Source organism: Gossypium hirsutum, chromosome A08, assembly GCF_007990345.1.
Source record: "Gossypium hirsutum isolate 1008001.06 chromosome A08, Gossypium_hirsutum_v2.1, whole genome shotgun sequence".
In the NCBI taxonomy this organism is placed as follows: domain Eukaryota; kingdom Viridiplantae; phylum Streptophyta; class Magnoliopsida; order Malvales; family Malvaceae; genus Gossypium; species Gossypium hirsutum.
Genome location: NC_053431.1, coordinates 18513717 through 18534725, shown reverse-complemented (window position 1 = coordinate 18534725; position 21009 = coordinate 18513717). Strand labels below are relative to the sequence as shown.

At 36.0% G+C, this 21009-nt stretch overlaps 1 non-coding gene across 1 annotated transcript; it reads left to right on the top strand.

Moving 5' to 3' along the window:
* Positions 1-225: 225 nt before the first annotated feature.
* LOC121205763 (small nucleolar RNA R71) lies at positions 226-331 on the top strand. The gene has a single exon (XR_005900838.1). It is a non-coding gene; the product is annotated as a small nucleolar RNA R71 (small nucleolar RNA).
* The last annotated feature ends 20678 nt before the right edge of the window (positions 332-21009 follow it).

Genomic DNA, 21009 nt, shown 5'->3' with positions numbered 1-21009 from the left:
GCAAGTGAAGTGAGAGCGTCCACTTCATGTATTCCAGTGGCTCATCTTCCTGACGCGGCTCGATTGGTTAGCCATTGATAATTGTTACTGGCAATCCTCTTGATGATTTCATAACCCTTATTATAAGACTTAGAAAGGAGAGCACCGTTAGCAGAAGCGTCCACTACCATCCTCGTTTGAGCATTGAGACTATTATAAAATGTCTCAAGTTGGATGCAATGTGAGATTTCGTGATAAGGGCATTTCATAATAGTTCTTTGTATCATTCCCATGGGTCATATAAGGACTCATCATCCATTTGTTGGAAGGCAGTGATCTCGTTCCTCAACTTCGCATTCTTGCTAGGTGGGAAATACTTCATGAGAAATCTTTCGGCTAACTCTTGCCATGTAGAAATTGAGTTTGGTGGCAATGAATTCAACTAGGCTCAAGCTCTGTCCCTTAGTGAGTACGGGAACAGCTTCAATCGTAAAGCATCTCTGGGTACTCCAATTAATTTGAAAGAGTCGCTCACATCTATAAATAGTCTTAGGTGAAGATGAGGATCTTCAGTAGGCATTCCACTAAATTGGCCCACAGTCTGAAGCATCTGGAACATGACTAGCTTCAGCTCGAATTGTTGTGCCTCGATTTCGGGTCTCTTAATTCCCAAATTAAGATTGTTAAATACTGGCACAACATATTGTCTTAAGGCTCTATCCTTATCATTAGTAATAAGGATAGGATTTTGAACAGGGTTTGCTCCATTTACTTGGATCGAATTTTCAAATTTTTCTTTGGTCCGCTAGTCTTTTTCACTGTTGAAAGGTTCGTTCTATCTCAAGGTCTACAAAGAGTAAGTCAATAATCTGGTCATTATTCATAAACACCTGAAATTATCAGAGAAAAATTAATTAAGTTAAAAATTAAACAGAAAAATAAACCAAAATGTAAAACCAAAAAATTCACAATTAAAGGCTTTTTAAAATAGTCCCCGGCAACGGCACCAAAAACATGGAACGACGAAAAAATGTACAAGTGTACACAATCACAACAAGTAATAAAGTGACAAGTAATGTCGAGTTATCATACCCACAGGGATTGTAAAAAGAATTATTTATGAAATTAATTGTAAAACACTTTGGTGAGGTAAAAATAATTTGGTTTTAAAAGATGGTCAAAAACTATTTAAAAACTAAGTAAATAATTAAAATAAAAAAAGGAGTTCTAATGCACGATTTCAAATAAGATTTAATCAAGGTAACATACTTGTGTTGGATTAATTATATTCCTTTAACTTAGAATAATAAAACTCATGTTTACATTGTTACGAATAAATTCATGGCAACTCGGTAATTGGCTAGCTTCTGAACATACTCACATACAAAAATCCATTCATCTCTTGACATATCCCTATGTCAATTCAATCGACTAAACAAATTGTAATAAGAAAACAGTTATTGCACATACATACTCATTACATTGAACTAATCTCTTGTATATCCCTAAGTCAATTCAAACGATTAATTAAATCTAATAAGCATATAAAAGACTATGTGAGGTAACAAGGCATCCTTACCTTGAAACAATTTAATCACAATAATCTTGCAAGTTATGCAAGGTGATAATATCACCAGATACATTGCTAATTTAACCTTCAGCTACCTTAGAAGAATAAATATGTACTGATTAAGTATTGTGTGAATTAATTATAATTTCAATCCATTTAAATAATTAATTCATTAGTTATTTAACAATTATATTGATTTTACTTAACCAAGAAATTTACTAATACCTATAACAACATAAATATTCATAAACATGTTTGTCAAAACAACAACAAAAATTGAAGAGATAGGGAACAAGAAGCAAATCCAGTGTTTCTCCGTGGCTTGACTAGTTGCTCCGTTCTTCGTTCTTCATTGCCCTCGGCTATCAAGGTGGCTTATGAACACCTAATTGCTGCTCCAAAATGGCTGATGAGAGCCTCTTTTCCAAGAGAAGAAATCGGCACTTGAACAATAAGGGAAATGGGATGGAAAAAGTGAGAGAAAAGTGAGAGAGGAGAAGAGAGAATGAGAGAATATTGTGGAATGAGTGATGGTTTGAATGATTAGAAAGGGGTGGCTTTTATAGATGATTTTGGCTGGTAAAAATATAAAATTCCAGAAGCCAAAGAGCCCCCCTATGGCTGGCTATCTACTTGGCAAAAATTGAGATTTTCAACTTTGCTAAAAATGGCCTGGGGCAAATCTACAAAGCCACAATTAAAGGTGGGGTTTGAATGCAGATTAGAAGTCTTTCAAGGGCCTTTTTGCAAGCATATTTAATCACCTAAAATGCTGATTTGGTTCAGCATATGGACGGTTCTGGGCTTCCCAATTAGTGGCTGGTTGAATTCATTCAATATGGTTCGACCAGTGCGGTTCAACTGGACCCTTTCTCCATAATTAATTAAAAATAATTTATTTAACCCAAATTAAATGTGGAATAAATTAAAATTAATTAATTATCAATTAATACACATTTTCTGGACCGTCTTAGGCTGGAAATTCATGTGCCTCGATACTTCAAATTGCTTCTTAATTTTGTGCTTTCAACAGTGTCAGCCGAGCTAATTTTCGCCCTTTGCGTGAATCTGTCGAAAATAGTCAAATTTAATCAAAATTGAGTATAAAATTAACTATTTTCACATGTTCATATTTTTAACACAATTTAATTATTTTATAATATTTAATTATTTTTTGACAAGAATTTAACCGGATTTGCATGAATTTAAGTAAGAATGGGTATGAAAAAGTATATAATTTTTTGTGTTTCCAATAATTCAAGAGCTCCATAAGGATAAACTCGATAGATGGTATAAAGTCCTTTCCATCAGGATTTCAGCTTCCCGGGAAATAACTTCAGCCTTGAATTAAACAACAAAACCTTCTGGCCTTATTTAAACTCTCAAGGTCGTATATGACTATCATTGTAACACCCCTTACTCGAGACTGTCGCTGGAGTCGAGTACGAGGCGTTACCAGACTTATCTTACCTGTTCGGGGCATAAAAAAATTACTTTTTATAAACAAATATTAATTCACTCATATTCATCCAATAAATACCTAAAAAGGGTCCTTTAGGCCCTAAAATGTGCAATTGGAATGGTTCAGGACCAAACCGGGAACATTAAAAATTTTTCGATTACTTACATAAATCAAAATAATTTATTTCACTATTCATAATAAAACTGTCCATCTGCATAACAGTCACTAAATTAATTATAACTCGAGTTACAAAACATGAAATTTAAATTCGTAAATTTTCCCTAAAACTAGACTCATATATCTTCTTAACATAATTTTTCGAGAATTTTTGGTTTTGCCAGTTAGTACAGTTTATAAAGGTTCCCCTATTTCGCAGTTCAGCGGACCTGGTCTCTCTTCACTAAAAATCGATTATCTCATTATAAAGAAATCAGATAACATTTCTATTTGCTTCTAATGAAAATAGACTCACTAAGGAATCTAGACATATGAACTTTGACTTATAAATATTTTTTTACAATATCTAGTGATTTTCCAAAGTTTGAATAGGGGATCACAAAGTCACTCTAAACATGTCTTACGGAAATTTAAATATCTCAAAAAATAGACTTCCTTTGCTTGCTTTGTTTCTTTCTTATAAAAATAGACTCAATAAGTTTTAATTCTATATCTTATTCACCATTTAATTCCATTTCTACAATTTTTAGTGATTTTTCAAATCCATGTCACTGCTGCTGCTTCCTAACTGTTCCATGACCAACTCTTACTCAATCATAGTTTCTTTGCATCAAACCTCATTTAGGCATACATAATACCAAAACATGTTCTTATTTAGCTATATCATAAGCTAATAATTACCAAGTATTCACCTGGCATTCTTTAATCATATCATAAGGACATACACACAAAATAGCCAAGTCCTTATACATGCCATAACTTAAAGTATTTCTAGTCACAAAATACCGAGATAACTCATTGACAGTGTGAGGCGAACTCTGACGTCCTTACGATTTTCTGAGTTGGCTTTGCTATGCTATAAAAAAAGAGAGAAAGAAAAAGGATTAAGCATAAAGCTTAGTAAGTTTGCATGTAAATAAATAACAACATTCTAAATGAATTATCAAGATAACCTGAACCTTTCGAACATGGACTTATCTTACCTTCCCTTTGGTACACCCTTTGGATTTTCCGTTGAACCATTTGGAATACTAAGGATACACGGGTACCTTTCCTTTTTAAACTTACCATTTCCATCTCTTGACATGGTCTTACGTGGTATCCTTGTCTTATGAACTCACCATTGCCATGCCTTGGCATGGTCTTACATGGGATCTTTGCCTTATAGTAGTTTATCAATGCCATGTCTTGACAAGGTCTTACATGATATCCTTGCCTTATGAACTTACCAATGCCATGCCTTGGCATGGTCTTACTTGGTATCCTTAAACCCTAATGTCATGACATTTGTATCCTACACATTCCTAAGGTTCAACCGGGACTTTTAAGTATCATTTCTCAGTCAATTCTTGCTTGAACCATCAAGGAATAAATTTACAAAATAAATATATAGATGCTAAAAAATAACATCATTAATTATAAATAATAAAACATTGCATTTATTTACCGCAAACTTACCCCGATACAAAATACGAACAAATATTTTGATTTAGTCCTCAGCCTTTTTTTCGTCGGTCTAACCCCGAATTTCATTCTTCTTGATCTATAATAGAAAATTTAACTTATTTAATATTCACATTTATCAAAACAGTCCTTAACTCTAACTTTGGAAAAATTATGATTTTGCCCCTAAACTTTTGCATATTTACACTTTTTCCCCAAGGTTCGGAAATGAAACTTTATCCCTAATTCTTATGTTTCATGACATGCTGATCATTTATTTACGTACGGCAACATCAAATTCCCACTCTAACATGTACTTAGGACCATTACGTATTTTTACCAATTATGTCGTTTTACTCGTTCTCGCTTAAAATCGCTTAGCTCAAGTCATTTAACATAATTTCAAGCTTCATATTCTACCATAAAACATCAGAATAAACACATTTCACCTATGGGTATTTTTCCAAATATGAACCCTAGGTCAAATTATTGCTAGAATAAGCTAAATCAAGTTACTGGGACTTCAAAAACGTAAAGAACATTAAAAACGGGGCTTGGAATCACTTACTATGAAGCTTGGAAGCTTGAAAAAACCCTAGCTATGAAGAACCCTTGAGATTTCGACCTAATGAAGAAGATGGGCACATTTTGCCATCTTTTTCCCTTTTTTAATCTTTTAATTACCAAATGACTACAATACCCTTCATTAAAACTTCAGTTATTTTTATCTATGTATGTCCATTTTTGTCCATGAAAACCTAATGGTCTAATTACTATTTAAGGACCTCTACTTCAATTATACTCTTCAATTTAATCCTTTAGCATCTAAAACTCCTGTTTATCAACTTTTGCAATTAAGAACTAGTAGGCAAATTAAGCATGCTATCTATAAAATTTTCCATCGATACCCAAACACATGCATCTAATCACTCAGTAAATTATAAAAATTAATCAAAATAAAATTTTCTATCTCGGATTCATGGTTTCGCAACCACTATTTCGTTTAGGCCCTATTTTGGGATGTTACATTTTCCCCCATTAGGGATTTTCGTCCTCGAAAATCTTACTTGTGAAAAGATTTGGATACTGTTTTTGCATAACCTCTTCAGGCTCCCATGTAGCCTCGTCTACCCCATGCCTATTCCATAATAATTTCACAAGCGTAATACTTTTGTTCCTTAGTTTCTTAACCTCTCGAGCTAAAACCTTTACCAGTTCTTCACCATAAGCCATATCTTGTTAAATCTCAACCTCTGCCTGTGAAATCACATGTGAAGGATCAGAATGGTAACGACGTAACATGGACACATGGAACTCATCATGAATCTTCTCTAACTCTGGCGGCAAAGTTAATCGATATACTGATGGTCCAACTCTTTTACTCACCTCAAAGAGTCCAATAAAACATGGACTTAGTTTGCCTTTCTTGCCAAATCTAAAAACTTTCTTCCACGAGGATACTTTCAAGAACACTTTGTCACCAACTTGATACTCAATCTCTTTTCTTTTCAAGTCTGCATAAGACTTCTGTCTATCTGAAGCTACTTTCAAGCAATCTCTGATAACTTTCACTTTCTCTTCAGTTTCTTTAACTAAATCAACCCCGTAAATCTGATTTTCTTTAAGCTCTATCCAATACAAAGGTGTGCGACATTTACGTCCATACAAAGCTTCATAAGGTTCCATTTTCAAACTCGACTGGTAACTATTACTATAAGCAAACTCTACCAACGACAAATATTTCTCCCAACTACCTTGAAATTCTAAGACATAACATCTGAGCATATCCTCAAGTATCTAAATAACTCTCTCTGATTGACCATCGATCTAAGGATGGAAAGCTGTACTAAAACTCAACTTTGTGCCCAAAGCTTCCTGTAACTTCTTTCAAAACTGCAAAGTGAATCTCGGGTCTCTATCTGAAATAATCGATAATGGTACTCCTTGTAGTCTGACTATCTCTGAAATATATAACTCAGCCAACTTTTCAAGTGAATAATCCATACGAACTGGAATAAAATGAGCTAACTTTGTTAGCTTATCAATCACAACCCATACTGCATCTTTCTTTCTCGGTGTCAATGGCAATCCTGTCACAAAATCCATGGCAACTCGGTCCCATTTCCACTTAGCAACTAACACAGGCTACAATAAACCTGAAGGTAACTGCTGTTCAGCTTTTACTTGTTGACGGATCAAGCATCTAGAAACAAACTCTGAGATATCTCTCTTCATTCCTACCCACTAATACATTTTCTTCAAATCATTATACATCTTTGTACTACCTGGATGAATAGACAAAGAACTGCTATGTGCTTCCTCTAAAATCTTTCGAATAAGCTCATCATTCTTTGGTACACATATTCGATTTTTGAACATTAAACAACCGCCAAAACTGATCTGAAAATCTGACTCTATATCAACTCACACTAAGCTCTTTTGGCTTGCAACTCACTGTTATCTTTCTGAACTTCACAAATTTCTTCAAGAAACATTGGCTTAGCTCTTAATTCGGCTAAGATAGAACTATCATCCGATAAGGTTAAACTAGTGTTCAAAGCTCTTAATGCAAATAAAAATTTTCTACTCCAAGCATCAGCAACTACGTTTGCCTTACCCGGGTGATAATCGATCACTAGTTCATAATCTTTAATCAACTCTAGCCATCTTCTTTTCCTCAAGTTCAAATCTTTCTGAGTCATCAAGTATTTCAAACTTTTATGATCAGTAAATATTCGGCACTTCTCACCATACAAGTGATGTCTCTAGATTTTCAACGCAAATACAATGACAGCTAGTTCTAAATCATATATCGAATAATTTTTCTCGTGTGGATTTAGATGTCTAAAGCATAAGTAATTACCTTTCCTTCCTACATAAGTACATAGCCTAGTCCATTTAAGGATGCATCACTATAAATCACAAACTCTTTACCCGGTTCTGGTTGTACTAAGACAGGAGCTTCAGTCAACAATGCCTTTAACTTGTCAAAGCTCTGCTGACACTTTTTAGTCCATTCAAACTTGACATCTTTCTGTAGCAATCTTGTCAATAGAGTAGCTATCATGAAAAATCCCTTTACAACCTGTCTATAATAACCGGGGAGACCAAGAAAACTTCTAACCTCTGATACATACCTAGGAGGCTTCCAATCAACAATGGCTGAAATCTTGCTCGTATCAACTCTAATACCTTCTCTTGAGACTATATGTCTAAGAAAACCAACTTCCCGTAAACAGAACCCACTTTTGCTAAACTTGGCATAAAGCTGATTATCTCTCAAAGTCTGTAAAACTATTCTCAAATGCTCTGAATCCTCAGTCTTATCATAAGAATAAATCAAGATATCATCAATGAACACAACTACAATTTTATCCAAGTAAGGTCAGAAAATTCGATTCATTAGGTCCATAAAAATGGCAGAAGCATTAGTCAAGCTAAGTGGCATCACAAGGAACTCATAATGGCCATACCTAGTCTGGAAAGCAGTCTTCGAAACATCTGACTCTTTAACTCGCAACTAATAATATCCGGATTTCAAATCTATCTTGGAGAACACAGTAGCTCCCTTCAATTGATCAAACAAATCGTCAATTCTAGGTAGTGGATACTTGTCCTTAATAGTCACCTTGTTAAGCTATTGATATCTATACACAATATCATCGAACCATCTTTCTTTTTCATTAAGAGCTCTGGTGCACCCCATGGTGAACAACTAGGTCTTGCAAAGCCTTTCTCTATTAGTTCCTACAACTGAAGTTTCAATTCTCTAAATTCCATTTGAGCCATTCTATAAGGAGCAATAGAAATGGGTGTTGTACTCGGAACCAATTCAATACCAAACTCAACTTCTCTGATAAAAGGCAAACCTGGTAGTTCTTCTGGAAACACATTAGGAAACTCACATACCATAGGCACTGATTCAATTTTCAACTCTGGATCTTTAGTATTCAAAAAAAAGCAAGATAAGTTTCATATCCTTTTCTCAAGCATTTCTGAGCAGACATAACAGAAATCATGGCAATTGAACTATCTGACTCATCTAAATTAACCTGAAGAATTTCACAATTTTCGCATTTCAACTCAATAAATTTCTTTCCACAATTCACTATCACGTCATGCACAGTCAACTAACCCATACCAAGAATCACATCAAACTTATCAAATGGCAATAGCATGAGATCGATCGGAAAATAGTAACCTCTAATCATCAAAGGGAAATTTTTACGTACTTTGTCTACTAATACATACTGACCCAATGGATTCGATACTTTAATAACAAATCCTATAGACTCTATGGACATGTTCATGCTAGGCATCAATTTCATGCAAACATAGGAATGGGTCGAACCCGAAACAATCAAAGCAATAACATTAACATCGGGGGGGATGCCTCTTCACGAGCACGAATAGCATAGGTCCTTGCAGGTGCTCTAACATCTGGTCTCACTGCTGAATCTCTAAATGCACCTCTACCTGCCCCTATTCCCGAACTTCTCTAACGTTTGCCTCTAACAGGGGCATTGCCTGATCTTACACTTGGTATTACTTCTCTTTTAACCATCTTAGGACACCCCCGAATGAAATGATCCGATGCATCACATCGGAAACAACCAGTCTCAGGTGCTCGAAATAGACCTAGATGACGTCAACCACATCGAGGACACTCGGGTCTATCAGGCTAAATACTGCCAACACTCGCAATTAAAGTTGTCTGAGCTTTCTGACCCATAAATCTTCTACCTCTGTTTTGGCTAGAATACTCTACTGAAAATTGGATCTCGTAGAGAACTCTCTAGGCCTCTTGGATGTAGACTGAAATGACTTGCTCATCTGTCTTTTCTTCGTTTCTTGCATCTCAATTTCAGGTTAACCCTTTCCTTTCAGCAACTCCTCTGCCTTACAATGTGACAGCCCAAAATTGACCCTAGTCGGGAAGTGGTTTCGGGACCACAAAATCGAGTCATAAAAATAATTGATTTCCATATTCTATGCTTATTATGTGTGTACATGAGTATGTGGAAGTTTCATTCTCCAATTTTGCCAATTGCATGAGAAATTATTAAATAGGGATTGATATGAGACATGGTGAAAATATGATAGGCTAATTTAAAATGGTCTATTAATGCATGTTGTGAAAATGATGGGTTTGCATGTCAAATTACCCAAAATTTGAGCTAGTGGTTGGCCATGCTATGGGTGGAAACATGTTGGGAACATGTTGGCCTAGTGAGGTATGTAGGAAAAAAATAAAATAAGGGGCATGGGCATAAAATAATGAAAAGGAGTATGATGAATACAAAAAAAAATGTGTGTAGTTGTTTCCCCCCCCATTGCCGTGAGCTAAAGAAAAGAAAGGAGAAAATTTTTGTTCATCCTTTCTCATCTTCATTTAGCCGAAACTAGAAAGAAAAAAACAAAGAAAAAAATGCTCATCCTTTGGTTCATCCTTGGCCAAAAATTTTAAGGAGGAAGGAAGAAGAAAGGTTGAAGAGGTTCAGCCATGCATGTAGCTAGGCTAAGGTATGTTTGATGATGTTCCATGAGATGCATGCATGTTTTAGTTGTTAGCTTGAGTTCTACCTAGCCCATGGTCTAAATCTTGCTATGTGATGGAAATGACACTCGGCCATGGATGCATCATTCTTGGTTGATGTTTGATGTTGTGGTGATGAGGCATGAGGACGAGTTAAGATTCGGCCTAGGTGGAGTTTGTGTTAATGCCATTGCATGCTAAATATGAAGCTTGTTAATGATGCATGTGATGGTGGCTTGATGATTCTTGAACCTCCTTTTTAGCATTTTTGAGTGAGCACATATGTGCATTGGTTGCTAAATGGAGAAGAATCGGCTAGCAAGTTGTGTGCTAAGGCCGAATATAACTTTTGCATGTTAATGAGCAATGCATGTGTTAAATTGATGGAAAGGGAGAGGATGCTTTACTAGTGTGTATATGTGTGTATTAGCCAAGTTTTGAACTTGAAACAAAAGGGTGTTTAGTCAATACAAGTGACCATACTTGTAGAATGTATTAAGTGTTGAAATCGTCCCCAAAATAGACATGCATATTCGGCCAAGGGGGAAAAATTAGCTAAAATGTTGAGTTTGATTCATGATTCCGTACATATGTGACTTTAATGTCTAATGTATAAATATGGGCTAAGTGCCTTGTGTTCCTCTTTTCGATGCTCAAATGATTAAATCAATTTATTTGTTTAATTAAGCTCAAGAGCAAAGGGGAACTAAATCCGATAAAGGGAAGGAAAAAGTGGTCGAATAGCTATCGGAATCGTTCGACAACACCCGAGGTAAGTTCTTGAGTAAAAGAGCTTAAATTATGATGTGATTAGATCATGTTTTGAGCAAATTAAAATCATGCTCTTTGTGTGGCTATTGAGCCGAATTTGCAAGAATGATAAATGTCTTGTGTTTGAGTTTTGCTAACGAAAATGAAATACGAATGGGCCATGATTTATTGTTAAATGTGCATGGTTATTTGAATGCTGTCCGGGCTAAGTCCCAAAGGCTTGTGCTAAGTGACAATATCCGGACTAAGATCCGAAGGCATTTGTGCGAGATACTAATTCCGGGCTAAGCCCGAAGGCATTTGTGCGAGTTACTAAATCCGGGTTAAGTCCCGAAGGCATTTGTGCGAGTTACTAAATCCGGGTTAAGTCCCGAAGGCATTTGTGCGAGTTACTAAATCCGGGTTAAGTCCCGAAGGCATTTGTGCGAGTTACTAAATCCGGGTTAAGTCCCGAAGGCATTTGTGCGAATTACTATAACCGGGCTATGTCCCGAAGGCATTTGAACGAGGAGCTATATCCGGTTAAATTCCGAAGGTACGTGATTTGGGAATGAATGAACTTGCTGTAAGATTCCAGTTAATACTCTCGAAACATCCCAACATTGAGGTATGTTTCGTATGTGCTTGAATTTAGTTGAGCCCTTACAAATAAGTATTCGCTCAGTGGATAAACGAGCTACCGGCCTTTGGCTGAGTTGATCTTTTGTGTATGTACATAAGGGTTGATAATGTGAAGCAAGTACGATATCGTAAATTTGTGCATATGAAATTATCCGTTTAGCTATATGAATGCTATACTTTTGTTGTGCTGGAATTCCTTGCTCAAAACTTACTAAGCATAAATTGCTTACTCCGTTTCATTGCTCCTCTGTTTTATAGATTTGGTTCTCCAGCTACCGGACTCGGGATCTTGAGGTCAAAGTCGCCCACACTATCAAAGCCCCCTTTTGGTACAATTATGGTTGAACTTCGAAATGGCATGTATAGGACTACCCGTTTGTTGTGGGTCGTGGACCCTTTGGACATGTATAAATTTTGGATAGCCATGCGAAAATGGCTTATATGTGTTTGAGTATATTGTTATAATCATTTGGTGTGGATATGCTTGACAAGGATTGGCCATGGGGATGGTTAATCACTTTCATAAATTGTGCTATTTATGCAAAAAGGGCTAGTTGAATCATGGAAACCATGAAATAGGTAAAGTCTACCTTAAAGGCAGATGCTGACAGCAGCAGTGATGTAGATTTGGAAAATCACTAAAAATAGTAGGAAGGGAATTAAATAGTGAATAAATTATGTAAACAAACCTTGATGAATCTACTTTCATAGGAAAGTAACGAAACAATCATACGGATAGTATGTTAAGAGATATTCAGGTTCTCGTGAGACAGGGCCAGAACGGTTTCTTGATTTCCTGTTCCGACTTTGGAAATTCATTATAAATTAACCAGAGATAATTAGGAGTCATACCATATATGTATAGATTTCTATCTGAGTCTAGTTTCTATATAAACAAACGGCATCAGTATTGGAGCCCTGTACAAGGAGATATCCAAGTCGTAATGCGCAAAGGTCAGGGTAGTCGATCCCTGTAACATGGGAGACTTTGACTAATAAACTGTACTAATTGGCCCGACCAAAAATTCTAGAAAAAAATATGTAGATGGGCATATGAGTCTAGTTTCAGGGAAAAATCATGAAACTGATTTTTGAGTTGTGAAACTCAAGATATGATTTTTAAAGCGACTAGTACGCAGATTACCAGTGTCTGGGAAATATTTTTTATAAGGGGTTTAAAGTCTGTTAACACCTCGTGTTCGACTCCGGTGTCGGTCTCGGGTTCGGGGTGTTACATACAAGCTCTTTCAACTAAAATTACAAACTTTTTTATTTTTAGAACACCGACTGACAGTCGAATATCATCATTGAGCCTACCTTCAAATCTCACACACACTCTCGAGCATAATTACTGAGTCTGACAAATTAACGCTCATATTCAGTCACTGTCATCTTACCCTACTTTAGTTCAAGGAATTCTTTTCTTTTCTGGTCGATGAACCTCTGACTAATGTATTTCTTACGGAACTCCTCCTGAAAAAATCCCAAGTAACCCTCTCTTTCGGTACTACTGACACAAGTTTCTTCCACCAATGGTAGGCCGAGTCTCGTAAAAGTGATACAATACACTTCATGCACTCTTCAGGTGTGCAGGATAACTCATCAAAGACCCTGATAGTATTCTCAAGCCAAAATTTTGCTTTCTCTACATCGTCATATTTAGTAGCCCGAAACTCTTCGGCCCCTTGTTTTCTAATTTTATCAACTAGTGGATTCTCTCTTCTGACTGTATCTCTGACTAGGGAAGCTACATGGGTAGTCTGAGGATCATGAGGGGGTGGAGGTCTAACGGCTGGATTCGTACGAACGAACTCGGCAAACCATTCATTCATAGCTTGGAAGAAGGCTTCTATAGCCCCTCCTCCCTGACTAACTGTAACGGACCTTTCACTACCATCTGGTGGCACTGTCCCTTCTGCGGGAGCGGGTGCGTTACTTTCTACATCATCTGCACGAACTCGTTCGGGATCCATAACTATAAAAGAAAAACATTTTAAAATCGTCAAGAGTCGTCACACTATCAAAATATAAGTATGGCATGTAAAGCTAGACCCTTACTCATACTGAATATTCCAAGAACCAATGAAACTCTTACTCTGATACCAATAAATGTAACACCCCTTAACCGAGACCGTCACAGGAGTCGAGCACGAGGCGTTACAAGACTTATCTTACTTGTTCGGGGCATTAAAAAACTGTACTTTTTTTTAAATATTAATTCGCTCACATTCATCCAATAAATCCCTAAAAAGAGCCTACGAGGCCCTAAAATGTGCAATTGAAATGGTTCGGGACCAAACCGAGAACACTAAAAATTTTTCAATTACTTACGCAAATTAAAATAATTTATTTCACTATTCATAATAAAACTGTGCATTTGTGTAACAGTTACTAAATTAATTATAACTCGAGTTACGAAACTCAAAATTTAAATCCATAAATTTTTCCTGAAGCTAGACTCATATATCTTCTTGCCATAATTATTCCAGAAGTTTTGGTTCGGCCAATTAGTACAGTTTATTCATTAAAGGTTCCCCTATTTTGCAGTTCAGTGGACCTAACCTCTCTTCACTAAAAATTGATTATCTCATTATACAGAAATCAGATAACATTTTTGTTTGTTTCTAATGAAAATAGACTCACTAAGGAACCTATAAATATAAACTTTGACATATAATTATTTTTTTACAATATCTAGTGATTTTCAAAAGTTAGAATAGGGGATCACGAAGCCACTCTAAACCAGTCTTATAGAAATTTAAATATATCAGAATATAGACTTCATTTGCTTGCTCTGTCTCTTTCCTATGACAATAGACTCAATAAGATTTAATTCTATATCTCATTCACCATTTAATTCTATTTCTAAAATTTTTAGTGATTTTCAAAACCACATTACTGCTGTTGTTTCCTAACTGTTCCATGGCCAACTCTTACTCTCTCATAGTTTCTTTGCATCAAACCTCATTTAGGCTTACGTAATACCAAAACTTGTTCTTATTTAGCTATATCATAAGCTAATCATTACCAATTATTGACATGCCATTCTTTAATCATATCATAAGGACATACACACAAAATAGCCAAGTCCCTATACATGACATAACTTAAAGTATTTCTAGTCACAAAATACCGAGATAACTCGTTGATAGTGTGAGGCGATCTCCAACGTCCTTATGATTTTTCGAGTTGGATTTGCGATACTATGAAAAAAGAGAGAAAGAAAAAGGAGTAAGTATAAAGCTTAGTAAGTTTGCATGTAAATAAATAACACCATTCTAAATGAATTATCAAGATAACCTAAACCTTTTGAACATCGACTTATCTTACCTTCCCTTTGGTGCACTCTTTGATTTGTAATACTAAGGATACATGGGTACCTTTCCTTTTTAAACATACCATTGCCATGTGGTGACATGGTCTTACGTGGTATCCTTGCCTTATGAACTCACCATTGCCATGCCTTGGCATGGTTTTACATGGGATCTTTGCCTTATAGTAGTTTATCAATGCCGTGTCTTGACATGGTCTTACATGATATCCTTGCCTTATGAACTTACCAATGCCATGCCTTGGCATGGTCTTACTTGGTATCCTTAAATCCTAATGTCATGACATTTGTATCCTACACATTCCTAAAGTTCAACTGGGACTTTTAAGTATCATTTCTCCGTCAATTCTTGCTTGAATCATCAAGGAATAAATTTACAAAATAAATATATAGATGCTGAAAAGTAACATCATTAATTATAAATAATAAAACATTGTATTTATTTACGGCAAACTTACCTCGATACAAAATACGATCAAATATTTTGATTTGGTCCTTAACCTTTTTCTTTCCTCGGTCTAACCCTGGATTTCGTTCTTCTTGATCTATAATAGCAAATTTAATGTATTTAATATTCAGATTTAACAAAACAGTCCTCAACTCTAACTTTGGAAAAATTACAATTTTGCCCCTAAACTTTTGCACATTTACACATTTTCCCCAAGGCTCAAAAATGAAACTTTATCCCTAATTCCTATGTTTTATGGCATGCTGATGATTTATTTACCTACGGCAACATCAAATTCCCACTCTAACATGTACTTATGACCATTAGGTATTTTTATCCGATTATGTCGTTTTACTTGTTTTCGCTTAAAATCGCTTAGCTCAAGTCATTTAACATAATTTCAAGCTTCATATTCTACCATAAAACATCAAAATAAACACATTTCACCTATGGGTATTTTTCCAAATAAGAACCCTAGGTCAAATTATTGCTAGAATAAGCTAAATCAAGTTACCGGGACTTCAAAAACATAAAGAACATTAAAAACGGGGCTTGGAATCACTTACTATGAAGCTTGGAAACTTGACAAAACCCTAGCTATAAAGACCCTTGAAATTTCGGCCTAATGAAGAAGATGGGCACATTTTGCCATCTTTTTTCCCTTTTTTAATCTTTTAATTACCAAATGACTAAGATACCCCTCATTAAAACTTTAGTTATTTTTATCTATGTATGTCCATTTTTGTCCATGAAAACCTAATGGTCTAATTGCCATTTAAGGACCTTTACTTCAATTATACTCTTCAATTTAATCCTTTAGCATCTAAAACTCATATTTATCAACTTTTGCAATTAAGCCCTAGTAGGCAAATTAAGCATTCTATCTATAATATTTTCCATCGATACTCTAACACATGCATCTAATCACTCGGTAAATTATAAAAATTAATCGAAATAAACTTTTCTATCTCGGATTCATGGTTTCTCAACCACTATTCCGTTTAGGCCCTATTTTGGGATGTTGCAATCATGCCATCTTTTTTATTTTTCTTTACATATTTTGGCTTTCTCATAGGAAAACAACCTCAATTCTTGCAACTCATCCAGTTGTAACATCCTTCTCTCACCGGCTTGCTTAAGATCAAAATTCAACTTCTTCAAAGTCCAGTGAGCTCTATTCTCCAACTCTAATGGCAAATGACATGCCTTTCCAATAACCAACTGATAAGGAGCCATTCCTAACGGTGTCCTAAATGTTGTTCGATAGGCCCATAATGCATCATCGAGCCTTTGAGACCAATCTTTTTTTCTCAGGCGTACTACATTTTCAAGGATACCTTTGATTTCATGGTTCACTCTTTCAACTTGCCCATTAGATTGAGGGTGATAGGCAGTAGCAATCTTATGCTTCACATCATATTTGTCAAGCAACCACTTAAGCCATTTGTTCACAAAGTGAGAACCTTCATCACTAATAATAGCTCTTGGTGTCCCAAATTGTGTAAACACATGCTTATGTAGGAATCGCATGACTACCTTTGCATCATTTGTATGGTATGCTTGAGCTTTAACCCATTTGGACACATAATCCACAACAGCTAAGATGTATTTTTCCCCATACGAAGAAGGAAATGGTCCTAAGAAGTCAATGCCACATACACCGAAAAATTCAATTTCCAAAATATTTGTTAAGGGCATTTCATTCCTCCGTGATATATTTTCAGTTCTCTGACAATTATTGTAGTTCTTCACATAAACATAAGAATCTTTAAATAGTGAAGGCCAAAAGAAACCTACTTGCAAAATATTTGCTGCAGTACGTGTACCACCAAAGTGTTCCCCATTTGGAGATGAATGGCAATGATATAAGATCTCAGCAATCTCACTTTCAGCTACACACTTTCAGATTATATTATCTGCACACTGTTTAAATAAGAATGGGTCCTCCAAAAATAATACTAACTATCATGAAAGAATTTCCTCCATTGTTGGTATGTCATTTCTTGAGGAATTATTCCAGGAAGATAATTGGCAAAATCAACAAACCAAGGTGTTTCATGAATTCGACTCACCTCAAATAAGTGCACATCTGGGAAATTCTTGTTGATAGGCACATGTGATCGAGTTACCTCATCTTGCTCCAACCTCGACAGATGATCAGCTACTTGATCTCCAATACCTTTTCTGTCTTGGATCTCAAGATCAAATTCTTGGAGTAAAAGTATCCAACAAATTAGCTCGGTTTCGCATCTTTTTTTGTGAGCAAGTACTTAATGGCCGCATGGTCAGTAAATGCTGTAACTTTGGTACCTATAAGATATGAGTAGAATTTGTCAAAAGCAAAAACTATAGAAAATAGGTCCTTTTCAGTTATCGTATAATTGAATTGGGCTCCTAATAAACCATAATTTATACATATTTTTATCCCATGCTTAGCACATTTATGGATGACTTCTCCTTAGATTTGGTGAATTTGATGCTCCTAATTCTTTAATTTCATATTTTACACTTAGGTGAGCATAAGAGAGTAAAAAGAGCAAGAAACGGGCCAAAAGCGGAGAAAATAGACTCATATGGGAAATCAAGACGGTCTGGACTTCCTCACACGGGCGTGTCACACGACCGTGTCCATTAGGATGGATCGAAGCACGACCTACATGGGTAGACTACAAGCTTGTGCCTATTCAACAGCCTTGACCATGGGCTAGAGCAATCGCGCACGGGCGTGTCCCTGCCGAGCCCAAGTATAGTCCTATTCAGAAAGGTCACTTTTGAGGGCTATTAGGCATTTTAAAGCCTATTTAAACACCTGAGGAGGCACTTAGAAGAGACACACAAGGTAGGATCCAAAGAATTACTCAAGGGAAGTGGATTGGTCCATCTCAGAAGTCGGATTCATCGTCAATACTGAAGATCTCCCTTCAATTTCCATTCCGAGGTTTTGGGTTTTCTTTATGTTTTGTATTCATTATTTTTCTGAGATGTTTTCTTTTATAATTATGAATTAAACCCCTTAAATACCTAAGGGGAATGAAACTTAAGACGGATCTTGTTATTATTATCTGAATTGTATGATAAATATTTGACTTGTTCTTAATTATGTGTTCTTAATTCTTGTTTTAATATTCCAGGATATTGATTCAAGTTATTGCTCTTATTCAGAGGAGGAAAATTCCCCGTCTAAGAGTAAATTTATCTTAATTAAGCGGAGTTGATTGCATGACTAGAGATAGGGTGACAAGATTTTTCTGAATTAGGGTGAAACCTAATAAGAGGATTCATAGATCGAGTTAATGCAATACTAAGGCATTAATTACAAAGAGATTTCAATTAATCAACCTAGGCTTAAATGTTATTAGTCTCGAGAGAGATAATAATATAACTTAGGGATTTCTACGGATGAAGTCAAATGAATAAATCGTCTGATTTAGAGTCAAATAACAAGTAAAGTCTAGGCGGATTTTTCCTTGGGTATTGTCTTGATCAATCGAGTTCTCCCAAAAGCTTTTTCCCAATTTTCTCTCTGTGCACCCTTATTTTAGTTAAGTAGTTTAGATAAACAAATCCCTTAATTTTTAGGCTAGATAATAAAAAGAAAGTAATTACTAGTACTCTTGGTTCCTTTGGGTTCGACAATCCGGTCTTGCTAAAGCTATACTACTGTTCGATAAGTACACTTGCCTTCATCATGATAATAGTTAGTTTCAAGACGATTAATTATAAATTTTTAAAACCTATTATGAATATCACGTATCAAGTTTTTGGCACCATTGCCGGGGAATTGAGATATTAGGAACACTCGATTTTTATTACTTTAGCCATTTTACTTTATTTTCAATTTAATTTTTTATTTTCTTTTCTAATTTTTTCCTTTTATTCGCTCCTGGCAGGTTTTTATAGTGTATGACTAGAAAAAACCCGTCGGGACCATTACTGTTTGATAGTAAGATCGATCGCACAGTTCGTAGAAACTGAAGAGAAATAAGGCGAAGCTTAAGAAACACAGAGGAAGAGCAAGAAGACAATATTTCAACCACAAATGAGGAGATGGCTGAAAACCAAGAAAATTCGCTACCTCCTGCGATTGCTGCTAATCAAAATCCTGCTCCACGTACTATGTATGATTATGCTAAACCTTCTTTCACAGGAACTGAATCAAGCATAGTTAGGGCTATTGTTGCTGCAAATAATTTTGAACTGAAACCTAACACCATTCAAATGATCCAATAGTTTGTTCAGTTTGATGGTTTGCAGGACGAGGATCCCAACGCTCACTTGTCGAATTTCTTAGAGTTTTACGACACTTTTAAAATCAATGGCATTTCTGATGATGCCATTCGCCTTCAGTTGTTTCCCTTTTCGTTGAGGAATAACGCTAAACAGTGGTTGAACTCGTTACCACGAGGGTCAATCACTACTTGGGAACAAATGACCGAAAAGTTTTTATTAAAATATTTCCTGCCAGCTAAAATAGCCAAATTACGTCTCCTCTTTTGTGCAAATGGATTTAGAAACACTCTATGATGCATGGGAGAGATACAAGGACCTTTTGTGAAGGTGCCTTCACTATGGGTTACCACTTTGGCTATAGTTCAAACGTTTCACAATGGCCTGAATCCTTCGACTAGACAGATGATTGATGCAGCCGCTGGTGGAACTATCAACAATAAGACACCTGAGGTTGCTTATGAATTTATAGAAGAGATGTCACTGAATAATTATCACTGGCAGGTCATGAGGACAAAACCAACGAAAACAGCTGGTGTTTTTAATGTCGATTCGGTCACCATGCTTTCTAATCAGGTAGAACTTTTGAATAAAAAAATTAATGGTTTTCTTGATTTTTCATGGGTTCACCCAATAATGCAATGCGAAGCAAATTGAGGTGGATCAAGCAATTCAGAATACCCACCCTATGGCCACAACATGGAGAACAAGTAGTTAAATTACATGGGTAATAATTGTTGATCTCAAAATAATCCTTATAGTGACACTTACAATGCAAGTCGGAAGAACCACCCAAATTTTTCATGGGGAGGCCAAGGGAATCAGAGACCACTACCACCTCAGGCTTCCAACAACAACCTTACCAGCAAGAGAAAAAGCCAAACCTTGAGAAGATGCTAACAAAATTCATCTCGGTATCAGAAACTCGTTTTCAGAATACCGAGACAGCACTTAAAAATCAACAAGCATCGATCCAAGGGCTCGAAGCTCAGATAGGTCAGCTCGCTAAATTGATATCTGAACGACCACAAGATAGCCTGCCGAGTAACACTGAATCTAACCCAAGGGAGCAACTCAATACAATTACCATTCAAGATGAGGAAGGGTTAGTTGCACCTGAACCAGAACCGAGGTAAGAAACTGTGGTAAGTAAAGGTAAAGGTGAGGTGGACCACAATGACCAGAAACCGATAAGTAAAGAGTACAAACCTCGTGTGCCATACCCCAACGCGACAAGGAAAGACCGCACAGACGAATAATTCGGTAAATTTCTTAAATTATTAAAGAAGTTACATATTAACTTACCGTTTATTGAAGCTCTTTTGCAGATTCCAAACGCAGTCAAATTCTTAAAGGAGCTTTTAACAAATAAGCGGAAGTTGGATGAGGCGTCGCATGTGGAACTAAATGCGGTTTGCTCAGCCATACTACAGAATAAGCTGGC